Below are 18,569 nucleotides of genomic sequence, written 5' to 3'. Positions count from 1 at the left end.
GGGGGGGGGGGGGGGGGTGGAGACCCGTTCACGCAGCGAGCAAGAGTATATACCGGTATTCGGGCCGAATTTCGCCGCGTTCTCCCCTTGGCTTTGAGAGCTAGCGTTACCAATTACCTGGCGGTCTAATTAGCGCCGAGTTGCCGCGCGCTAGCGTAAATATTGAGTTTCGGTTCCGGGTGTAGTCTAATGCGATTGGCATCCTCGATTCTCGCGCTGCGTGCGCGCGGCCCTCCCGACGTCAACGTTATTATACTAATCGCATGACGACACGGATGGGGTGGCGCGTCGCGGGATAGCCGAGGGTGAAAGAGGGTAGTGCGCGCGAGAGGATCGGAGAGGATTCGGTCGGGAAGAAAAGCAGCAGAGACGGTCGGAGCGCGACTGGGAGGGAGCCTCATGCAATTGAAACGAATTCTCTTTTGATGGCGAAGGGAAAAGGGAGACGCCGTGGCTCCTCCCGCGTACGGCTTTTCGACGCTCGCACACCTGGATGACGACATAATCGCGTTCCGCCGCATTTGCAATGTCGTGCGCGCATTTTTGCGCCTCGTCTCCCGCGGGGCTCGGTCCCATCGCGATCGTTACTCCGAAATGGAACAAAAAATCACGCCCGGCGATAAATTATAAAAAATCGCGACCCGAACGCTGTCGTCGCGAATATTCGACATAATTCGCGGGCGGGCGCGCGCGCCCGCCCAGGATTTATCGTTCTCGGTAATATCGCGTTGTAACGACTGTATGCGAATCCAAATATCCACGGTATATTTTACGCGGTAATTTACATGAGTGCGGATGCGCATGACGCGCGTGTAGACATCTTTCCGGTACATCGCGCGGCAGATGCGCACGATAGAGGGTTATTCGTCACGGCGAAATAGACGCGCGCGCGCGCGCTAATAATCTGACGCCGCTAAACTGATGGAGTTAGCGTCGCGAACAGCGCCGGGCGGATCTGACGTTCCTATCTTCCGGACACCCTTCCCGGTGGCGGCCGATCGCATGGCGAATCGCAGTTAATAACGATATCACGGAACGGCGGATAAAGCCGTCCGACCGGAAAGCTACGTGCCTTCTTGCAGAAGGAAAGCAGATAACACTGACGAGCGGAGCGGGGTTCAAAACATGCGACGGCTGCCAAGCGGAATATATATCCGCTCGATAGCGGCGCGCAACGTTTCGAGAAATCCGGCCCGGAAATGTATTGATCGGAGAAAACGCATCTTGAGAGCGTCGGCGTAAAACGGATAAGGGATAAACAACGCGATGTGGGTTAAACCGAAGTTGCCGTCGTCGTGGAATAACATCAGCCTCCGCGGACGTAATTGTGTCAATAGGTGCAACCCGGTGCGTTCACGGACGAGACCGGCGTTCGTGTGCACTTGCACGCGTGTCTCTGCGATACGATGACGCCCCGTTGACGCGAGAAGTCATGTTGCTTATTAAAAACCGTTCGTGGGAGCGTTTTCGCTCGAAGGGAAGCTCAACAAAGAGGAACGTTCGCGCGCGATTCTTCCCAGCTTCCGTTCGCAGCTCATTTTGCGTTGAAGTTGCCGCTTCTTGTATTCTTGGAAAAATCGACGGGGAATCGCGTGCTCCGTGATAGCTCCCTCACGGGTTTCGCGTATGAAATTTGTAGTCCTGCTCGGGGTAAGATTTCTTCTTCTGAGATACTCACAAAAATGATCTTGGCGGAAGGCGCGCACGAAAGAGACGCGGTGTATTTGTGTGTGCGTGTGTGTGTGCGCGCGTCGTTTGCTTCACTCGTGGGGAGAAAACCACGGTACATATTCTCTTTGCCAATGCGACGTCGCACCGTCGTCGAGGAGCTCTCGAAAACAAAGCTCTCGATGCGTTTCGCACGCAAGTGCTCTCTCGCACCATCCGTGAGAGATCTCTCGTTTTCGTATTCCCTCGAAACGGCCTTTTCCCCGACAAGAAAATCATTTTCTCGCGCCCAGAATGGCCCGCCGCCGCACTGCGCTTCCTGTGTTTCGCACCGGGGAAAGCTTGCGAAGTGGCAGCCGGATAAGAAGAGAGGCGTCGAGGGGGGAGGGGAGTCGGAAAGAGGGAATATAGCTCGGATAAACACGGCGACGAGATGGAGGCTGCCGGTCCGGCGCGGTCTACCTCGTGGATGAAGCTCTCGACTTGCGCTGATTATCCTTTATCGTGGTTCCCCCGCTGCAAACTTCGCCAATCTTTTCGCGGTCACGGTACTTTCACCGCGTTTTCGGCGCAAGTCGAGGGCCGAAAGGAGGACGGCGGCGGGAGGGACGCGGGAACTCGGTTTCCGTCTCCGTGCGCGCCTCAACGAGCTGAGAAGAAACGGAATTTCGTCGCGCTCCCGTTGCGGGGAATTTGCTCGTAAACAGGATTGCCATTGTTAAGGATATCCAAGGTGTGCGCGGAGTCGCCGCCTGGGCGAAGTTCGAGCGGCTCGGCCTCGAAAAACCGGTTTACTGCCGCAACGAATGCGCCTTGATACAGTCGCGCCGCGAATTACACGGCGGTTTCCTTGTTTCGTTACGTCGCTTTTACCGCCGTACTTTTTGCACGATTGTTCGGAGCGCGCCGGAAGGACGGGCAGAACGGGCGCGCGTCTTTTTGTCGCGGCGGCCCTCACACGCGCACTTTTGTGGAGCTAAACGGAATGAACTTTTCCCCGGCGGTGGTTCGTGAGGAAACTGAACAATTCCATCCCGCCGTGTGACGTTAAAAGGGACGGTATCGTGTAACAGTCACTGACGCGATCATACCGTGCGCCACGTATGATTTCGATAATTAACGGAATCGCTCCCTTTGCAACGGATTAGAACGCGCCTTTGTGTGGCGGAGGGAGAAAACGTTCATATTGTTGGAAGAAGATTAACGTACATTAGATTCAAGTATAGAATTTACTCAAAGCAACGCTTTTGGTACAATTAAAAAAAATTTTTTTAAACAAGGTATTTTCAGAATAATCATACTGTGCCCCTTGGTAGACTATCCTAGTATTGTAATGGAATTATAATGTGAAGATTTATTATTAAATTTTCGTAAAGGAAAAGATTATATATTCTTGCTTATATATGAAACAACAATCACGTCGATTAGAATATATAAGTCTTGAATTAACACTCAATTTTTTTTCCGTGTGTATAGTGTAATTCTTACACACTTATGTATATAAAATCATAATAACAAGACGCGTACGAAATGCGTAAAAAGTGATTACACACACAGGTGTGTGAAATTGCGCACTTGGTTTTGCAGTGAAGTCGGCAGAAACGTGGCGCGATGCTGAAGATAATAATGCCGTGATGCACTCGACGTTATTTATTGCGTAACCTCATTGTCATTATTGTCACATTATTTCACGGCCATTTAATCCTAGAATGCTAAATAATATTTACTGATAATCCCCCAATGCAATTTCGAATGCGCGACACGTTTTCATTCGCGCGTCGATACACTTCCTCGTAACTGCTATACGCGTACCGCGTTGTGCGGTATATATACATATATATCTCACGTGTAAAATCTATATTAATTAGTGACGACGTGGCAGCATCACACTGCGTTTCGCTTACTTCTACGACCACGATTGCATTTTTCGGCGTGCCCCACGGCGGAAACACGCCAATAGTGAATTAGCTACTTCTGAATCAAAATATAATAGATTAACTTCCATGTTGATTAATTAATACGGGAAAGCACTTGGCGCGCTATATCGAATCGTGTCGAATTCAAAATACATCACCGGCATGAATTGAAACTAATCGGTAATCGCTAATACCTCATGTATTGTTCACGTATCGTTACTAACACCACCTACCGTGAGCTGTGCGCTGCGTGTATATTTAATTGCGTTAATCGCGGCGCACGGTTTACAAGGCTTATTTATTCATTATTCATATTAACAATGATTATAGAAATCGCACTGTGTCAAGGGTCAATCCTAAATTCGTGGCAATGACCAGTCGCGAACCGTTGTTTTCCATTTTATCTCATCATATTATTATCTTTCGCGGAAAGAATATACCGGAAAAATTGCATTTCGAGGAAAGACAGACAGACAGACAAAACATTGTTTACTCTGCGCCTTGAGATAAAACCCTACGCTAGTTATAACATTTAGTAGAAACAACGTGTACAGTATGTAATGCTTGAAAGGTACTAAAGCACATAGAACGCTCTGGATGGATACACTTGAAACTATCGGGAAAACGAAATTCGCTAGGATCTCTTGGACCTATCAGTTACGGGTTAACGCGCTACAGCGCGTAAAAAAGAAGAAAAAAAGAAAAATAGAAAATTATAAGCAGATAAATAATTGTACGTTAATAAAAATGATAAATAAATATAGAAGAATTATAAGTAGAGATATATGAATAAATGATTGACGTAATTTAAGTCCAAGGTTTTAAATATATGTTGACGACTGAGTGAAAAAGCGATAGAGAAAAAGAGATGGAAACTTCAGTGTTTTCCGATACACGTCCGAGCGTCTATCATGTTTTTCTCGTGGGCTTCGTTATAAAATCGTTTCGATTTCGCCGCGGCAGTTTTGTCAAGTTTAGCGCAAAAGTTACATGATTTGTCCATCAACACGCCAACCGCTGTCCCTCGTAAATCGCGTCTCATCAAAAGGCCGTTAGCTAAATTTCTATCGTCCACCGGGGGAACTTTTGCGTCAACTATTTCGTGATTCGCCGCTCCTCCGCGTTGCTTCTGCGGTTTGCGGGCGAGTTCGGCCAGCGCTTTTTCACGGCGTTTTCTTCACGGCTCGCCGCGGAAAACGCGCGGAAACCATTTCGCCGCCGAACCCCGCCCGCTATTCTGCCTCGGCGCGCTTTTATCTATGCATAAGTACCGCCCGCCCCGGAGTCTTGAACTTCGCCGGCGCGAATTTCCGCGCGGCACGTTAATGCACCTTCGATTCGATCGCCGACTTGTTTCGCTACAGACGCGAAATAGGAGCGAACATCCGCGGTGTGATAAATTGGTTTCGCAGGTGCGAGTAAAAAGATTTTCGAGCTGTCTTCCTCTCGCGGGGAAAATTTGACGTGGCGCGGCGCGGCGCGCTTCGACGCTTCCAGGATAACGCAATATTGCGGAGATTATCGCGATAGAGGATGTTACACGCGAGAATCTCGTACAGAAATATTATAACGGGGGTGAAATCAGACACGCGAGCTCCGTGCGGTCGATTTATTTCGCGCGACGTGACGGCCGACGAATGTTAGGTAAATGGAAATCTACTTCAGAAGGTTTGATTAAAATCGTGAGAGATTTTCAATAGCTCGTACGTTTTATATTACCGCGGCCGGGGGGGGGGGTTATTCTCGCGAAATATTATTATCAAGGTTCATTTTATCATTGAAACTTATTCTCTCTCTTTAGCGGGTGAGACTCTCGAGAGAGCGAACATTCATCGGAGATCAATCCCGGCCAATGAAATTATCGAACGGGCGAATGTTCTCACGATTACGTCGACGGTCGAATCTAGGATGACCAACCGATCCAATTTTCGCTGGACATCCTGATTTTCGGCTCTCATTAGTTCCTGACAGAATTCTAAGCGCTATTTTTCACTTAACGAGAAATAAATCATACAAAACATAATAATAAATTCCCCCTAGATAGAAATGTATGCAATTTTCTTAGGCACCCACGCAATTACTACCTCTAATATTAATGGATTTTCATTAGTGGTAAAAATACTGCGTAGGAAATGGATAAGAACTTGATAAAGTTTTAAAAACCTTTTAAAAACGTCCGACGCTAATGCTTTCTGGACTACTTTAGTTTCTATTTAATTAAACAGAAGTCTTATTTCTTTTATTGAAATTATTTATTTTTCTCAACACATAATTACATATTTTATGTTCTGTTGATTGTTATTTTAATTTTATTTCAAGAGTATCAGTCTAATTAGACATAATAATTATATCAAAACGTATTATAAAAAGTTACGTTCCGTTGATTATTCCTTGATTTTATTTCAAGAATTGTATCAGTCTATTTTTACATAAACTATAATTATTTATATTAAAACAATAGAAAATCATGTTCAGTCGATTATTTGATCTTGACATAATAATGAATAAACACTTTACTTACCAACGTTTATCCAATTTATTTGCTTTTTATTAAAAGTCCTGATTTTTTAAGATCGATGTACCGTAATTCGCTGATCAAAAGTTGCTTATCCTCGGGTCACTCTCGAAGCGAAACTCCCGCGCGAATTATCGCTGAAAGTCGCGTTCCGAGTCGCCGTATCTACGGCTCGAGAGCTAGTTTCACCACGAAGAATCGTACCCGAGTGGACACCGCGCATCAACCGGTGCTGCTTACATTAGTAATATTGATTTACAATGGAAGTTGGAATTCGAGTCTTCCCGTAGTTACAGCTTCCCATTCCCCGGTTACTCGTGTTTCCGTTGAGGTTCCCGGGGAGCCGAGGTGAGGGGAAACGATTCCGCATTCAGTTTCCGAGTTTCCTTTCTCTCTCTCTCTCTCTCCCTCCCTCTCTCCCTCTCACTCCATTTTCTGAGCAAGCTTTTATCTGCGGACGAGCACTCAGGAGCAACGAAGTTGGTCCGTATGGACGTGCTTACCGCTGGGTCCCGCTATTAAGGACGGACTCGGCTTAACCCTCGATGGATTTGTCGTTGGGTTTACGCGACTATATCGTGATATTTATATTGCTACCGGTCGTAAAATTGCTAAATAAATCGCACGGCCGTAGATGCCGCAGTAAATCATGGCTGACGGGTGCGACGGAGCTGTCCTGTGTAACGTGAACGGTTGTGCGTAAAATTTATATTGCGAACGTCAACGCGTATATATATATATATATATATATATCTATAAGAGACGCGACGGCGCGGATCGATACGCTCTAGATGGCGCATTGTTGTTGTTTGATAAATATTAATGGTTAAAGAGCGTGTGTCAGCTTTTTTGCGAAGGGCTCCGTCCCCGAAATTGATACGCAAATGGCGCCCGTTCTTTTTACACCGTCGCGTTTTGTCCCATCTTGGAAAATAATAGCCTGCGGAACGCTCACGCGACATTTCCTTCTTCCACCCTCCTTGTCGCTCTGTATTTTCATCTCCATTTAGTTTCTTTTACGCGTACACGCTTGTTCCTTTCGTTTATGAATTAGCGGCCGAATTGCTTCCTCAGTGTTTCCATCCATACAAAGATACCTCGACTTACGAAGGGACTCTGTACGTACTTTTCCTCCTTAAGCAAAGTTATTTTACACCGTGAGCTGCTTTACATCGCGTTTAAGGGATCGTTAGATTTCGGGTAGGAACAATCGCGAGCGTTACCCGCGATTATCGTCTCTCCTATTCTCGTACAGTCTCGTTTCATTCTCATACGCTGAGCTCGAGGCGCAGTAAACGACGCATTTAAGGGGACGCAAAGGTGCCGTGTCTGGCCCTTACTGCGTTTTAAATAAACGTTCTCGTATCTAGGAGGTGGCGTACCAGGACGACATCATGATCGTATTCTCAGCGCACCTTTTGTAGCGCGTTAAGCGCGAACCTAACCAAATTCAGCACCCGAGCACCGGATTTATCGCCGAACGCTAATCGCTAAATACAGACACGGGGATGAGGGCCAATTTCTCTCGTTACGTGCACTCGGTCCATTTCAAAGCCAGTCCCTTTGTCGCGCCTCGAGGCTTCACTTAGGCGTTCAACCTAATTTACAAACGAGGTCGAAGCACAACGGACGGAGTTTCCTTTTATTGGATCTTAATATTTATCCGGAAGAGAAAGAGAGAGAGGGAGAGAGAGAGAAAGCCTGTACCCGTACAAGCCCTTTCTTTCTCTCTCCCTCTCCCTCTTTCTCTCTCTCTTTGGAGGAACTAAAAAATTAAATTCCAAGAGCGCAGCCGCTTCTCTCGCCGGCGACAATGGCTGCGCCTTTCGTCGCGATTGTTTCGATAATTGAATTAGGAGTCGCCGGTGTAGCCAGGGTTTCTTAGAAAGGGGAATCGGGGACTTTCGCTACATTTTCATAACGCGCCCGGAATTCCAAATCTAATTGCTCGCGCCGCGTCACATCCTTATGCGCTGCCTTCTTCAGCGTCCGTCGTTTTAACGTTCGTTAATTCTCCCTTGATACATATTGCGTATCAATCGCGATAATATTCTCACTCGGGAAAAAAAACGATTCTGCGATTGAATTGGTGTAACGAAAGCCGGGTTATATAGGAACAGAAAAATGCCTGTGTGTAGTAAGTTTCTGCTCAGTCAATTGTTCCCACTTGTCTTAACCGAGTTTTCATGCAGCCAAATGTCCACATAAATGTTCTCAGTCTCAGTGAGAGACACTATTTCTCATCTCCAAGTTTCTCTTTTCACTTCCTATCGCCCAGTTTTCATCTGGTACCCGTTCAGTTGCAGGAAGTGAAATTTTTCCCCACGAATTTCTCTCAAACCGAATATGTCAACGTGTGTGTGTGCGCGCGTATTGTAATTCGGACCTCCGAATGAGGGAGAAGGGAGAAAGCGGTGTAAAAGAAAACCTTGTTCCCTTGTTAGCGCGTTTGCATGTTTCAGCGGGTAAATGATTGAAACGGTTCGCAGCCAATCGGTGACACGTTGCATATAAGGGCCAATTAGACTATGCATTGAAATCATGTATGGAATGAAGATTGATTATATGCGTCGAACATGCGTGCGAATCTACTCCCGTGGTGTGTTAACACTGTATAGTATATACACCGCGGTATGTGCGCATAGCTCGCAGCTGTAATTCATGTAACTCGCAATAGCGTTGCCGGAGCGCCGCTCTCGCGCGTGAACGAGAATTAATAGCCGAGAATTTGGAAAAAAGCGCGGATGGGGGAGCAGCGAAATCACAGGGGCGTCCGTTCACCCCGTCCCTCCCGTCCGTGTCTGTCTTCAAAAGGAAAGTATTCCGAAGATCTTTCTCGTGCATTTTGGGCTGTAATTCTTACGACGATCTCAAAGATCACCATCTTTTTCTCCGCGTCGCTTCAACGACCCCCCGTCGTCGTACGCGCATTCCTAATGAATTTGCCATCTTTGTATGGATCCTTCCTCCGTCCCAGAGAGGAACATTGTTCTAATTTCTTTCGGGCTGTCTGCATTTCCGCGCTTCTACGATCCCGAGAAAAAGGAAAACTCAAAGCTCACGCGCGCTCTCCGTCTCGTCGTCGACAAAACCCACCGTCAATTTGTCAGAGTAGCGCGACGTTGAACGTTGATGGAGGAAATGAGACGCAAAACCGTGCCGGGCGGAATGAAAGAACGGCGCGGTCGGGCGGAAAGGCGGCGGTGCCGGTGGTAGAGAGGAGAGGGAGTTCAAATGATACGCCGCTGCAAACGAATCTGATTATGGCGCGCAACCGCGCTTCGTCCGACGTTACGGCCGTACGACGAATCGCGATGAACTCGAGCGCTATTATCCGCCGTCTCGTTCATTCCGTCGAGCGCTCGAAGGGAATCGATTTCCTTGCGTTCCTCCCATTAACTTTGTATGCACATACTTATGTCGAGCGAGCTACCATCGGGGTATTGAGAAGTAAAGAGAAACGACCGTCGGTCGCCGTCGTCGCGTACATCGGGCTATTAAAACTCTCGGCTCGATCGATCGGCAGTTAATGTGTTTTTTATTTTTTTTTTTCATGTTTTTCTTTATAAAACAAGCGGGGCCACCGCTGGACACACCGGTGTTGGCTCCCGATATAAATATAAATCCTCATCAACGCAACGCGGTTATCCGCCCAAATAATTTGATTTAATTTAAATTACTAATTAACGCAAACTGCGTTTCACTCTCGCTTTCCTTCGTTTTTCGTACGCGCGATTAATTGGATAACGATGCGCCGTGGGAATTTTTGCGAAAATCCGGTTTAATTTTATCCCATTAAATTAACGAAATTCTCCGGACGTATTTCACGAAACTCGACGGATCACTTTTGGGATTTTACGGTCGTGCTTTACGTTTTTTTTTTCCCCCCTCCCCCTCTTCTTCCTCCTTTTTCCCGTCGCGGGGTTGAGCTTTTCGGAACGGCTTCCCTGCGCGCCGGACGACATAAATCGCGTAAAACGCAGGAGCTCGGCTATGAAGTAAACGAGCGATTATTATCGTTGCGACGAGCACTCGGCTTTATCTACCGCCGGCCCTTTTCCGCTCACATAATTGAACGCGAATCGTTCGAATCGTATATCAAACTCTTCTTCTTCCTTTTAGCGTCGCCCGACAGCGGCCGAGTTTGCGCATCACAGCGCTGTAAAAAATACGACGCGGAGTGGCAGCGACGGGCTGTGTATGTAAAGTCATGAAATCAGCGAGCGCGTCGGCGGACTCTCTGTAAAATGCGGCGAGAATTTTTTTTTTTCACCTCTCAAAATTTCGCCGTCGTGTTCGTCTCGCGGTAAACGCTGAAACTGAATAAGCAATGAGCGCGCGCGCGCAGCTTAATTCCACGTCGCGTTCGCAACCAGGGGAAAGCCCCTTTGTCAAAATTGCCTGAGACGTTGGATCCCGCAACGATGTCTGTATCTTTGCGCATTATCTTTACAGCGAGCTCACTCTCGCGTATGTATTGTCCGCCGGGTGCATTCGCGATGCATTCGATGCAACCGGCGAGTCTATCGCGCTTGATGCTCCCTCCCGATGCATTCGTACGATCGGACATTGCAGTATGTATTCCGATGCTGCGAAGAAAGCAGCAGTTTTATGACACTGGAAAGAAAGCGCAATTTTCCGATGCCGATGAGAAAGCCGAATTTTTCCGATACTGAAGGGAGAAACCCTGAATTTTCCGATATTGGTAAGGAAGTTCATCCGGTGCTCCGAATGCATCGTCTTCCGGCAGCGAACACGCAGCACCATAAGTGCGCGTGACTTGTGTTAAATAACGTGTCAAGTGTTTATTTTCGATGAAACGAGAGAGAGAGAGAGAGAACAAAGTGAGATGATTAGGTCCGGCGAACCGCCGGATACATGCGTGTAACATCGAGTTCAAAATTTCGAGATTATGTCGACTCGAACTCGAGTTCGTGCTGAGTTCTTCCGAAATTACCCATGTCACGTATAAAATAATAGCTGAAGCACTTGGCACGTGTGAATTGTATTCAGACGTTCAATGGCGCGGTTTCTAATTTCTGGCTCGGTCAATAGGCAATCCGAGTGCGAACGTGCAATCGGGCGCACGTGTTTCCGCATACGGNCCCCCCCCCCCCCCCCCCCTCCGATTTCGGATTTCCATCGTTGCCGAGATAGCGCCCGCGGATACCGGGGTTCTCGCCCTGGTTCGTTCTGCGCAGAAATGATAGTATAAATGCTGTGCCCGCGAATTATGCCGCGGAGGTGGAGAGATGAATTACGAGCGCGGGCATCCGCGCGCGAGAAAGAGAGAGGCCGGAATGCGGCAAGTCGCGAACTGTGGGGCGCGAGTGCGGCATTCTTGAATTTCCGCGGAGACTCGCGGGACAAAAGTTAACGCTAATTCGAAATATTTTCTACACGCGAGATGTAATTCACCCGCGGATTCGCGAGTCGCGCGCTCGATGCGGATTACTTCACGTCGCTTGCCGCGCGTAAACGAACCGCGCTTTCGCCGGGGCGGCTTTTCTCTCCGCGTGTCGCGCGTTGCCGTGAGAACACTCGCGTAAGTTCGGCCATTTATTAGACGGTATCTTGCTAACGAGGGTTCAGGGTTAAAAAGGCAGTCCTTATAACCGACAAGAAAGCCCGACGGGCTTGCGCTATAAATAAATTCGCGCGGAGAGGCGGACATCGGGCATGAAACACGCGGCGGGAGTTCCGAGACCGCTTGTACCTTTTTGCTAACCGACCTACCTCGTCTACCTACCCTTACCTATCCTTTCGACGGCGCTCGCCAGTTTCAAATCATCGTCCGGCAACACAAACATCGAAACGAAGTTTCACTCCGCCGGCCGTATTGCCGAATTCCTCGTGCATACCTGACTTTCTCTATGATACATCGCGCGCTATACCTGAACGGTACTTGCGCACGTAATAGAACGCGAAACAAGCTGATCTCTTTTCTCGTGAGAGAAATTTTTTTCAACCGAGATACACACGCAGATACGTACACGCGCGCGGTACGCACATGCGTGTCCGTTGGACTTGCTTGGGAAACAAATTAGTATCAATTCATGACTTGTATTTTATGTATATTTATATATAAGCAAGAACGTATAAATCTGATATGAAGATAAAACTTGCCGGTATATACGGGAAAAAGTACCCGGTTCCTGCAACAGAATGGGGATCAAATGAAAACTCCGTGACAAGAAATGAAAACGACGGCAAGAAGTGATATCTCTGTCACCACCGCAGTTGGAAACATTCGTGTGAACATTCAGCTGCATTAAAACTCGGTCGAGACAACGGGAAACAATTGAAACAATTGACTGAGCGGTAAACTCTTGCCGGAATCTTTTTGTTTCTGTAACAGAATTTTCGTTTCGTTCTCCAGGCAACGGGGAAATTCAGTTATACCAACAGAATTGTTTTCCCCGTGCATGAAGAAATTCTATCTGGTTCCACTAAAAATATCATATTTTTTCGCGGTAAAAAATTGGTGTTAAAATGATCCACTGAAATTTTGTGTCACTTTATATTCCTCGTGTTATTTCTAAAGCTAAATCAGCCTTCGGTCCGCGGAATTTACGCGGTCGATTCGTGTCGACGAGATAGAAGCGAAACAAAGAAATCCAACATTAGCCACGATAGTCGAGGTAATGATATTTTTCCGGCTTTTACGAGCCTCGGTCGGATACCTTTTCGGGGAGCGGTAAGAAAGGGAATTAGAAATTCCGGGCCATATTTCCTTGCGCTCCGCTCTGGACTCGCCTGTTGTCCCGGCACGAGGAATCGAGAATCGAATTTTGCTAGCGCGCGGAATTTTATTTGCGCCCTTAAAGCGGGTGGCTCCGGTGCCAAGTTACAGATCGGAGTAAACAACGATTTGGCCCGCTCCCGTTACACACAGGCGGGGAATAATAGCGGCGAAAAGACCTCTCTCGTTTCAGCGCGGCGGTGGATCGAGGGGGGACCAATCTTTTCGTCGTTGTTATTCCGCGCTTATGTAACGAGATCTCGAGCCCCATTTCGTGTTTCCAAAAAGCAAGAAAAAAGAAAGAAGTGTCTCACGTCCCTCCCGGCGCATTGCTCGCCTGTGTCCGGCCGGTTCGAAGACCGATCAACGTAAGTCATCGTTCACACCATGATGCCGGAAATGAACCTTTTGGCAGAAAGCCCGGATAATCGATACCCTTTTGCGAAGCGAAATAAAACACACGGTTTCGTTATTAGCGCGGCGCGCTTTACGATCAGGAAATGGGAGGAACGGCGGAAAAATAGCCGGTAGCTCCGATCAGTTCCACGGACGTGGAACAGGAAGTGGATACGCTTCGCTGATCCACTGATAATAGTACGTCGGCGATAGTCCAAACGAAGCGGAGCTTCTTGCGCGAGCATCATCGTCCGTTCATTTATAAACGCAACACTCGCCCCCGGGTGTTCGATATTTTCCTCCGATATCTGCAGTGATCGAAGTCTATTCGCACGTGTGATGGCCGGTCGGTCCGTTGTAACGTCATTTGTTTATTGCGATCTTAAATTGATCCCGCATGGCGGTGTTGCGCGAATTTGAATAATTTTAACGTTACGCAAATTTAATCGCGATAGCCGACAGTTGACACCGAAAACGCTCTGGCGGAACGCCACGAAACGTTCTGTCCTCGGGTCGAAGCCTATCAAACGGAGATATGACGACGCGAATAATGCATATGTATAACAAAAGATGGATTTTTCTATGCGGGACGTGTGACACGATGGAAAACGTTCATCAAACGACGGAGACGCTTCGCTCGGGCTCTGCGTGTGTACTGTAAAATCGTAGATCAACGCGGCGATTTTATCCTTCGTGAAAGAGCGGAAATCGATCGCCTCCTCTTCGAAAGGGCATAACTCTCCGGGTAGGAATTAATTGGCGTGCGCCCCATGTCTGTAATGACCTTAAATACACGGAAAAAAGGAATTAGCTATCCATACGATACAATTGAAATTTCGTTACCAGACCTAGCTTTTAGCTATGGAAGCTGAAAACTGACAAAAAACGAGATAAAAAGAATGAACCTGAGACAAGAAAATGAGGCAAAAAGAATGAACTATTTTTAGTTTGGCTTAGATATGGCCTAAAAAGACGAATTCTGAATGGAATTTCGTGAATAGGTTCTGAATAGACGCTGAATAGGCACTGACGTGGATGCTCTTAACAACGTCTGTGGTTCATAAAGTCAGTCAGAGCCCGGTTAAATAGATTTGCAAAACTGCTCCTGAATTGTACGAGCGTATTTCTGTGTAGGGGCCTAGATAGAAATGGGGAAAAAATTGTGCGGGCCTTTTCTAGTGCATGTTTTAAATTTCTACCCGGCTCGGGTTCTGTGCGGCTATCAGCCTCCGACAATTAGACGAGGGACGAAGCCTCCTCGATATGTCCCGGTATGCATCTTTTCGGGAATACCTGCGGGAGTACATAGGTCCGTGCCCTCGGAATGGCCAGGTGCGGCGCTATTATCCAATATGACCTAATTATGATAGTGGTATACCGACGGAGCGCCATACGCCCGCTATAAATGGACCCGCGTAAACCAGTCCTGCGTGCGCCAGCACCGCACACGGCTATAATACCCCTCTCGTAATAACGGCCAATTCGCGTCCCCCCTTCCCCCCCTCACCATCATGCCGGCATCGCGCTGCGTTCCTCATCGTAACCGAGGACGTAGCGTATGCCGAATCCTATCGATCCGCCGAATTGATTGACGTATCGACACCTGTCGCTGCTACTACTGACTTTCGTTAAACTCCGTATCGCGGCGGATCGCCGACCAGGCCGAATGGTTGCGATTCACCGCGCAAATCGCCGTCGCGCTAAACATGGCACGGCCGGCGATTGACAGAGAGAGATAGAGGAAGAGTCGGAAGAAAGCTCACGGCGCCGTGTATTTTCGACGCTTGACATTGGCTATTAAATTAGATCCCCCGAAGTAATGCATCCGACGTACGATGGGTCTAGAGTCAATTAAACGATACTTTGTGATTGCTCAGTTTTCAATTTAAAATATTGATTGTTGACACAGTATAAAACGGTAAATCGGGTCTATAATACCTCATTTCCCTCTATTATGTTATGTTGTTTATATTAAACAAATTCAAATCAAACAGGTATATCGAAATCTAAATGAACTCTTTTCTCTCTGTAGGTTTACGAATGATTTCTTTCGGATGTTGTCGATCGGTGCATCGCTTTCCAAAAATTAGGAGCATTTTCGTGATATACTTTCAGCCGTCGATTTCTTCTTTCTTTATAAACGTTGTTTATTTTATCATCGTGTCATTTTATTATCTTTTTCACGATTTGAACAATGAATCGTACAATGCTACACGTGCCGCTTGAAGGCTATTGTCTCCTCAAAATGATTGAATTTCATAATGCTAGGGTGCTTTCTCCGAGATACCAAAGGTGAGCAAGGACATACATTGGATTCTAACGATTTTCAAGAATGATTGACGTATCGACGTATCTGCCATCGGTATTCAATTGACTCCGCCATTGTATCATGCAATTTCGATGCTGGTTTCGAAGTCGCCCCGCCACGGAAGAAGTCGGCGCGTCGGATCGGCTCTACTCGTGCCTGGTCATTACAGTCGAATTAGTGGAACCAATTAAAACTTAATAATGCGTCAGCGTATTTAGCAGATTGCGATGTAATTTCGAGGAAGCGAGCTATTCGCGGTTATGACTGCGAGAATTTAATTTAATTGCAATTATGAACAGCAAATTCGACTGGAATAACGTTTAGTAGCATTTTATAAAATCTCGGTGAACCAATAGTGTGTACGCTCGGCCGGCACGGGTTTGACAATAACGTATACGCGACGTAACGGTAGATACAAACGCAGGTGAGAGACAGGTGAGAGGACGGAGGCAGATCGGCTGTCGATCACTCTTGTATCTGTAATCCGATATGCGACGAGGATGTATCGACACGTTTGATCGGATCGTACTGTTTACTTTGATTGGTTCATTCCTCGATTGCTAATCAGATTTCAAAGGCTGCAGTTTTCGGACAATGCGAGTGTTCCCCATTGAATCTTCGCGTTTCAACGTTACACGTCTACGAGCGCGCGATCGATCGCGCGAACGGGAGCGTTTATTTTCGCGAACTTCCCGACCTTTCACCGCATTCGGGAATCACCGAAATTCGAGCGGAGAAATTTTAATATCAGTCGGCGAGTCGGCGAACGTCCGCGTGTTTGTGCAGTCGGCGTAATTAGCGCCTCGATAATCGAAGCCTAAAGTTTTCCCTCGACCTTACCGGCCCATTGACACTGGCGGAGCGCCGTTACCAAGTCCGCCAACTAACCCCCCTATCCTCCCCCTTCGATGTTCAAATAGTGTCGGTGCAAACTTGTCGAAGTTCCGACTGCAGCTCGAGCTCGGTAGAATACGTAATGAGTACGTGGGCTCTCTCCCCCTTCTCTTCGTCTCTTGACTTCGGACCATTATACAAGCTGGCCCATTATGACTAATCGCTCGGTACGCCTCGCTATCGGGACGACTCGGCCGAGCACTCGTGGCGTAGGAAACTCGTACGCGCCCAAGAATCACAGTCGCAACTGTTACCGTGGATTTACGTTCTCAACAAATGCGTTCGCCTCGGCCTAAATGAATGATCCTCGGCCGAAGAAATCCGCCACGTTAATTATAGCGTCGCCGGTGATTCAAAGAGCGAAATTGCTTCTTCTATCGTGCCAAGTATCACAGTTTCTACAATAATAATTAATAATGCTAAATATAATATAGGAAGAATAAAAGATTAGTCTTTAAGAGGCGGAACAAAATGAAACAAAAAGATCAACACTATATAGTTATTATAAAATGTTCAAACTTACATGTATTTTTCGTGATATTTCGGTAAGCAAGCCATGCATATATTTGGTTTGTTATTATACTAGTTTCTCATTAGTATTCACATATGGAAGGGTAGAAGCAGATATCATTATTCTTTCATCGGACACAAGGTTTGTCTTGTATTCTGATTGTATATACGGTTGCGTTGCGACTTCGGGCGTTGCGACTTGGGCTTTACGCTCGAAATTAACTGGAGAATTTAAATACCGTTTTCTTCCTTCCCTTCATTTAGTACCGTTCACCGGATGCTTTCACTCGGACCGTATTCGAGTAGAGTCCTCGCTTTGCCGCGTCTCGTCGTTCCCCGCACGAGATCGAAGATTCCTCGATAATTCCTCGTCACGCGATCATCCCTCACGAAGTGGCCACTCGCTCGGACGCGGCCATCGTGCGATCTAATTTCTGGCTAATCTCGAAGGCGGACGCGACCTGGTCGCGAGGGTACGCTTGTGTGAACAGCGAACGGCCATACGCGCGCGACCAGGATGATAGAAGATACGGGGGGGACCTGGCGAGTTGGTGAGAGAGGGAGGTAGGGTGGTTTGGTGGAAGAGGGTGTTTAGATATCGGCGCTCCTCTATAGCGACGTATTAGCGCCGCGATTGCCGCCAGCAGCCTCGGCCTAAGTGAATGGCTCTGCCGAGGGCTTTGCTGATTATGGTGTCGTCATTGATCCAGATCGAAATTGGCTTGGCTCTGTCATGGAACGCGCTCAGAGGACCATTAATATCCTCCGCGGTCCAAGAGGAACGGCCGCGCGACGCTCGTATCGATGACGGCGAGGGGAAGAGGCCGGCTAATCGCAAATACAGCCGCAGTTCGAGGTGCGAAGCCTCTCTCGCCGCTGTCGGGATATATCAACTCGGTCACCGGATTAAATAATCCGTGTCCGATTACCGCTCGCTTCCTCCGACAGTTTCTTTCGCGCGAGAGCCGAATAGAAATGAATCTGGTGTTAAATTTAACACGTCTCCCGTGTCTCGAACGGCTCATTCGGATTTGTGTGTTAGTTTAACACAAGGTGGATATGTTGAAAAAATAATATAAATATTATGTAAGAAATTAACACAAAATTAATACGTTAATCGATACTGATATATAAAAGGTGTTATTTTAACACTTACGCGTATTAAATATCGGCATAATACAAAATGTTCAGATGAGAGAAACACAATATGCCAAATTAACACACGGATATGTTAAGAATTTGGCACAAAAATTTTAAGGACCGATTTCAACACAAATGCAAAATGCTTTTTACTTGTGCAGTCGGTCTGAATCAAGAGTTAATAGCCACACAAAAAAAGTGCTAGATTCAAATAAATAATTACTCCAATTTATCGTAGCAAATTTATATTTGAATCAAGTAATGTTTATTTGATCCAAGGAACATTTATTTAATTAAAATAAAAGTTTGCTAAAGAGTGTTGGAGGAATTATTTACGTGAATCTAGTATTTTTTTTTTCTTAATACAAGCTGGATTAAATTTTCTAGCTCGTTACTAGTTTGTTACTGACTGATTATTCAATAAAATGTAAAATCGATTTTATAATCCGGCTGTTGTTTAGCCATTATATATTAAATATG

General features: G+C 46.9%; 1 protein-coding gene across 1 annotated transcript in view; it reads right to left on the bottom strand.

Moving 5' to 3' along the window:
* The window catches only part of LOC106743240 (dipeptidase 1-like), a 105,115-nt gene that overhangs the window by 23,490 nt on the left and 63,056 nt on the right, over positions 1–18,569 (bottom strand). The gene's annotated exons all lie outside the window — the stretch shown is intronic.

This window comes from Dinoponera quadriceps, unplaced genomic scaffold, assembly GCF_001313825.1.
Source record: "Dinoponera quadriceps isolate SergipeBrazil2010 unplaced genomic scaffold, ASM131382v1 scaffold616, whole genome shotgun sequence".
NCBI lineage: Eukaryota > Metazoa > Arthropoda > Insecta > Hymenoptera > Formicidae > Dinoponera > Dinoponera quadriceps.
The sequence above is the reverse complement of the archived record's forward strand: the minus strand, read 5'-3'. Positions and strand labels throughout refer to the sequence as shown.